The sequence below is a fragment of the Oncorhynchus nerka genome, unplaced genomic scaffold (genome assembly GCF_034236695.1).
Source record: "Oncorhynchus nerka isolate Pitt River unplaced genomic scaffold, Oner_Uvic_2.0 unplaced_scaffold_4088, whole genome shotgun sequence".
Classification (NCBI taxonomy): Eukaryota; Metazoa; Chordata; class Actinopteri; order Salmoniformes; family Salmonidae; genus Oncorhynchus; species Oncorhynchus nerka.
Window position 1 is genome coordinate 7,611 of NW_027037207.1, and position 6,669 is coordinate 14,279.

The 6,669-nt window shown below is 47.9% G+C and overlaps 1 long non-coding RNA gene across 1 annotated transcript; it reads left to right on the top strand.

Annotated features, from left to right (window-relative positions):
* The first annotated feature begins 824 nt into the window (after positions 1–824).
* Positions 825–5,693, top strand: LOC135566587 (uncharacterized). Its single transcript, XR_010462131.1, has 3 exons — positions 825–970; positions 4,466–4,585; positions 5,373–5,693. It is a non-coding gene; the product is annotated as an uncharacterized LOC135566587 (long non-coding RNA).
* The last annotated feature ends 976 nt before the right edge of the window (positions 5,694–6,669 follow it).

Sequence of the window (6,669 nt, forward strand, 5' to 3'; positions counted from 1 at the left end):
CGCACGTCACTCATTCCCAGGGCCCTACCCTGCGCACGCCCTACCCTGCACACGTCACTCATTCCCAGGGCCCTACCCCGCACACGTCACTCATTCCCAGGGCCCTAACCCTGCGCACGTCACTCATTCCCAGGGCCCTACCCCGCGCACGTCACTCATTCCCAGGGCCCTACCCTGCGTCACTCATTCCCAGGGCCCTACCCTGTCACTCATTCCCAGGGCCCTACCCTGCACACGTCACTCATTCCCAGGGCCCTACCCCGCGCACGTCACTCATTCCCAGGGCCCTACCCTGCGCACGTCACTCATTCCCAGGGCCCTACCCCGCGCACGTCACTCATTCCCAGGGCCCTACCCCGCGCACGTCACTCATTCCCAGGGCCCTACCCCGCACACGTCACTCATTCCCAGGGCCCTACCCTGCGCACGTGACTCATTCCCAGGGCCCCACTCCCCCGCACGTCACTCATTCCCAGGGCCCCACTCCCCGCACGTCACTCATTCCCAGCGCCCCCCCCGCACGTCACTCATTCCCAGGGTCCCCCGCCGTCACCATTCCCAGGGTCCCCCACGTCACTCATTCCCAGGGTCCCCCCCCGCACGTCACTCATTCCCAGGGTCCACCCCCGCACGTCACTCATTCCCAGGGTCCCCCCCCCCGCACGTCACTCATTCCCAGGGTCCCACCCCCCGCACGTCACTCATTCCCAGGGTCCCCCCCCCGCACGTCACTCATTCCCAGGGGCACTCATTCCCCCACCCCCCGCACGTCACTCATTCCCAGGGTCCCCCGCACGTCACTCATTCCCAGGGTCCCACCCCCCCCGCACGTGACTCATTCCCAGGGTGATGGTAGTGTGAAAGACAGTTGTGCATAACCTGAATGTCAACGTCATGTATTACCACTAGGTGATGACTGTGTTCTCGGGATGTGTGAGGCTGGAGAAGGGGTCAGCACCTGGGCTTGAAGGTGAGGGACTGTGGGTATGGGAGGAGTGGGTAGGACTGGGCAGTTTACAGTGGAACAAGGCACCGCAGGAATGGAGAAGAGAACTGTGCTGGGATGTTTAGACTGTATGATGTTATGGTAATATTATGGGGGAGAAATAGTCATATTGAACTGTTCTTTCCCCTTCTGTTACAGTCATAGCATACAGGGAATGTTCTTTCCCCTTCTGTTACAGTCATAGTATACAGGGAATGTTCTTTCCCCTTCTGTTACAGTCATAGCATACAGGGAATGTTCTTTCCCCTTCTGTTACAGTCATAGTATACAGGGAATGTTCTTTCCCCTTCTGTTACAGTCATAGCATACAGGAATGTTCTTTCCCTTCTGTTACAGTCATAGTATACAGGGAATGTTCTTTCCCCTTCTGTTACAGTCATAGTATACAGGGAATGTTCTTTCCCCTTCTGTTACAGTCATAGCATACAGGGAATGTTCTTTCCCCTTCTGTTACAGTCATAGCATACAGGGAATGTTCTTTCCCCTTCTGTTACAGTCATAGCATACAGGGAATGTTCTTTCCCCTTCTGTTACAGTCATAGTATACAGGGAATGTTCTTTCCCCTTCTGTTACAGTCATAGCATACAGGGAATGTTCTTTCCCCTTCTGTTACAGTCATAGTATACAGGGAATGTTCTTTCCCCTTCTGTTACAGTCATAGCATACAGGGAATGTTCTTTCCCCTTCTGTTACAGTCATAGCATACAGGGAATGTTCTTTCCCCTTCTGTTAGTCATAGCATACAGGGAATGTTCTTTCCCCTTCTGTTAGTCATAGCATACAGGGAATGTTCTTTCCCCTTCTGTTAGTCATAGCATACAGGGAATGTTCTTTCCCCTTCTGTTACAGTCATAGCATACAGGGAATGTTCTTTCCCCTTCTGTTAGTTATAGCATACAGGGAATGTTCTTTCCCCTTCTGTTAGTTATAGCATACAGGGAATGTTCTTTCCCCTTCTGTTACAGTCATAGCATACAGGGAATGTTCTTTCCCCTTCTGTTACAGTCATAGCATACAGGGAATGTTCTTTCCCCTTCTGTTAGTCATAGCATACAGGGAATGTTCTTTCCCCTTCTGTTAGTCATAGCATACAGGGAATGTTCTTTCCTCTTCTGTTAGTCATTGCATACAGGGAATGTTCTTTCCCCTTCTGTTAGTCATAGCATACAGGGAATGTTCTTTCCCCTTCTGTTACAGTCATAGCATACAGGGAATGTTCTTTACCCTTCTGTTAGTCATAGCATACAGGGAATGTTCTTTCCCCTTCTGTTACAGTCATAGCATACAGGGAATGTTCTTTCCCCTTCTGTTACAGTCATAGTATACAGGGAATGTTCTTTCCCCTTCTGTTACAGTCATAGCATACAGGGAATGTTCTTTCCCCTTCTGTTAGTCATAGCATACAGGGAATGTTCTTTCCCTTCTGTTACAGTCATAGCATACAGGGAATGTTCTTTCCCCTTCTGTTAGTCATAGCATACAGGGAATGTTCTTTCCCCTTCTGTTAGTCATAGCATACAGGGAATGTTCTTTCCCTTCTGTTACAGTCATAACATACAGGGAATGTTCTTTCCCCTTCTGTTACAGTCATAGTATACAGGGAATGTTCTTTCCCCTTCTGTTACAGTCATAGCATACAGGGAATGTTCTTTCCCCTTCTGTTACAGTCATAGCATACAGGGAATGTTCTTTCCCCTTCTGTTACAGTCATAGCATACAGGGAATGTTCTTTCCCCTTCTGTTACAGTCATAGCATACAGGGAATGTTCTTTACCCTTCTGTTACAGTCATAGCATACAGGGAATGTTCTTTCCCCTTCTGTTACAGTCATAGCATACAGGGAATGTTCTTTCCCCTTCTGTTACAGTCATAGCATACAGGGAATGTTCTTTCCCCATCTGTTACAGTCATAGCATACAGGGAATGTTCTTTCCCCTTCTGTTAGTCATAGCATACAGGGAATGTTCTTACCCCTTCTGTTAGTCATAGCATACAGGGAATGTTCTTTCCCCTTCTGTTACAGTCATAGCATACAGGGAATGTTCTTCCCCTTCTGTTACAGTCATAGCATACAGGGAATGTTCTTTCCCCTTCTGTTAGTTATAGCATACAGGGAATGTTCTTTCCCCTTCTGTTAGTCATAGCATACAGGGAATGTTCTTTCCCCTTCTGTTACAGTCATAGTATACAGGGAATGTTCTTTCCCCTTCTGTTACAGTCATAGCATACAGGGAATGTTATTTCCCCTTCTGTTACAGTCATAGCATACAGGGAATGTTCTTTCCCCTTATGTTACAGTCATAGCATACAGGGAATGTTCTTTCCCCTTCTGTTACAGTCATAGCATACAGGGAATGTTCTTTCCCCTTCTGTTACAGTCATAGCATACAGGGAATGTTCTTTCCCCTTCTGTTAGTCATAGCATACAGGGAATGTTCTTTCCCCTTCTGTTAGTCATAGCATACAGGGAATGTTCTTTCCCCTTCTGTTAGTTATAGCATACAGGGAATGTTCTTTCCCCTTCTGTTAGTCATAGTATACAGGGAATGTTCTTTCCCCTTCTGTCAGTCATAGCATACAGGGAATGTTCTTTCCCCTTCTGTTAGTCATAGCATACAGGGAATGTTCTTTCCCCTTCTGTTAGTCATAGTATACAGGGAATGTTCTTTCCCCTTCTGCTACAGTCATAGCATACAGGGAATGTTCTTTCCCCTTCTGTTACAGTCATAGTATACAGGGAATGTTCTTTCCCCTTCTGTTACAGTCATAGCATACAGGGAATGTTCTTTCCTAATGCATTTTTCCTTTCTCTATCTCTCTTGCTCGGTCTATCCACATGTCTTTCTCTTCTATCTCCTCCTTTTCTCTCTTGCTCGGTCTATCCACGTGTCTTTCTCTTCTATCTCCTCCTTTTCTCTCTTGCTCGGTCTATCCACGTGTCTTTCTCTTCTATCTCCTCCTTTTCTCTCTTGCTCGGTCTATCCACGTGTCTTTCTCTTCTATCTCCTCCTTTCTCTCTTGCTCGGTCTATCCACGTGTCTTTCTCTTCTATCTCCTCCTTTTCTCTCTTGCTCGGTCTATCCACGTGTCTTTCTCTTCTATCTCCTCCTTTTCTCTCTTGCTCGGTCTATCCACGTGTCTTTCTCTTCTATCTCCTCCTTTTCTCTCTTGCTCGGTCTATCCACGTGTCTTTCTCTTCTATCTCCTCCTTTTCTCTCTTGCTCGGTCTATCCACGTGTCTTTCTCTTCTATCTCCTCCCTATCTCTCTTGCTCGGTCTATCCACGTGTCTTTTTCTTCTATCTCTCTTGCTCGGTCTATCCACGTGTCTTTCTCTTCTATCTCCTCCTTTTCTCTCTTGCTCGGTCTATCCACGTGTCTTTCTCTTCTATCTCCTCCTTTTCTCTCTTGCTCGGTCTATTCACGTCTTTGTTTTTCCCTCGCTTCCTCTTTTCACAGATTCGCTACATTTCTCAGACGCAGGGTTTGCCTGGGGAGCATCTGTTGAATGTGGGGACGAAGACGGCACGGTTCTTCTGCAGGGAGTCTGACTCCCCCTACTCAGCATGGCGATTGAAAGTAAGAAGGACCCCTAAGCCCAAAAGACATCTCCAGAAGACCCCCCCCCCCCCCAGCACCCTCTCTCAACCATTCCATACACTGACCCCTCCTCTTTCGCTCCTCTCCACCAAAACACACACCTCCTAGCCCTCACTGAAAACAAACCTTCATATTATCTCACCATCACCAAACATTCTCCCACCAGAGAAGAAAACCCCAACACAAGCATCCTCTTTTCACCGCTTTGAACCAACTCTGAGATAAAGGCTGAAGGGATAAACCAAATCCTTATTGTTCTCCCTGTCTCTCTCTCTTTCTCTCCCTGTCTCTCTCTCTTTCTCTCCCCTGTCTCTCTCTTCTTTCTCTCCCTGTCTCTCTCTCTCTTTCTCTCCCTGTCTCTCTCTCTTTCTCTCCCTGTCTCTCTCTCTCTTTCTCTCCCTGTCTCTCTCTCTCTTTCTCTCCCTGTCTCTCTCTCTCTTTCTCTCCCTGTCTCTCTCTCTTTCTCTCCCTGTCTCTCTCTCTCTTCTCTCCCTGTCTCTCTCTCTCTTTCTCTCCCTGTCTCTTCCTCTCTTTCTCTCCCTGTCTCCCTCTCTCTTTCTCTCCCTGTCTCCCCTTTTCTCTCCCCTGTCTCTCTCTCTTTCTCTCCCTGTCTCTCTCTCTCTTCTCTCCCCTGTCTTCTCTCTCTCTCTCCCCCTGTCTCTCTCTCTCTCTCTCTCCCCCTGTCTCTCTCTCTCTCTCTCCCCCTGTCTCTCTCTCTCTCTCTCCCCCTGTCTCTCTCTCTCTCTCTCCCCCTGTCTCTCTCCAGTCGACTGATGAGCATGAGACCGAGACGGGGATGAAATCGAAGGAAGCAAGGAAGTACATCTTCAACTGTTTGGATGACATGGCGCACGTAAGTCTTGTTCCACAGGATGTGGACACCTTCAGCTGGTCTAACTAGACCGTGTTGATGAGTCTCTACTCAGGAAGCTCATGGTTAGATGATGTAGGTCTGAGAGAGAGGAAGTTCACCTTCAGCTGTTCTAACTAGACCGTGTTGATGAGTCTCTACTCAGGAAGCTTATGGTTAGATGATGTAGGTCTGAGAGAGAGAAAGTTCACCTTCAGCTGTTCTAATTAGACCGTGTTGATGAGTCTCTACTCAGGAAGCCCATGGTCAGATGGTTAGATGACATGGGGCCGTAGATCTGAGAGAGAGGAAGTTCACCTTCAGCTGTTCTAATTAGACCGTGTTGATGAGTCTCTACTCAGGAAGCCCATGGTCAGATGGTTAGATGACATGGGGCCGTAGATCTGAGAGAGAGGAAGTTCACCTTCAGCTGTTCTAACTAGACAGTGTTGATGAGTCTCTACTCAGGAAGCTTATGGTTAGATGATGTAGGTCTGAGAGAGAGGAAGTTCACCTTCAGCTGTTCTAACTAGACCGTGTTGATGAGTCTCTACTCAGGAAGCCCATGGTCAGATGGTTAGATGACATGGGGCCGTAGATCTGAGAGAGAGGAAGTTCACCTTCAGCTGTTCTAATTAGACCATGTTGATGAGTCTCTACTCAGGAAGCCCATGGTCAGATGGTTAGATGACATGGGGCCTGATCTGAGAGAGAGGAAGTTCACCTTCAGCTGTTCTAACTAGACCGTGTTGATGAGTCTCTACTCAGGAAGCTGGTCAGATGGTTAGATGATGTAGGTCTGAGAGAGAGGAAGTTCACCTTCAGCTGTTCTAACTAGACCGTGTTGATGAGTCTCTACTCAGGAAGCTTATGGTTAGATGATGTAGGTCGTAGAGAGAGAGAAAGTTCACCTTCAGCTGTTCTAATTAGACCGTGTTGATGAGTCTCTACTCAGGAAGCCCATGGTCAGATGGTTAGATGACATGGGGCCGTAGATCTGAGAGAGAGGAAGTTCACCTTCAGCTGTTCTAATTAGACCGTGTTATGAGTCTCCACTCAGGAAGCCCATGGTCAGATGGTTAGATGACATGGGGCCGTAGATCTGAGAGAGAGGAAGTTCACCTTCAGCTGTTCTAATTAGACCGTGTTGATGAGTCTCTACTCAGGAAGCCCATGGTCAGATGGTTAGATGACATGGGGCCGAGATCTGAGA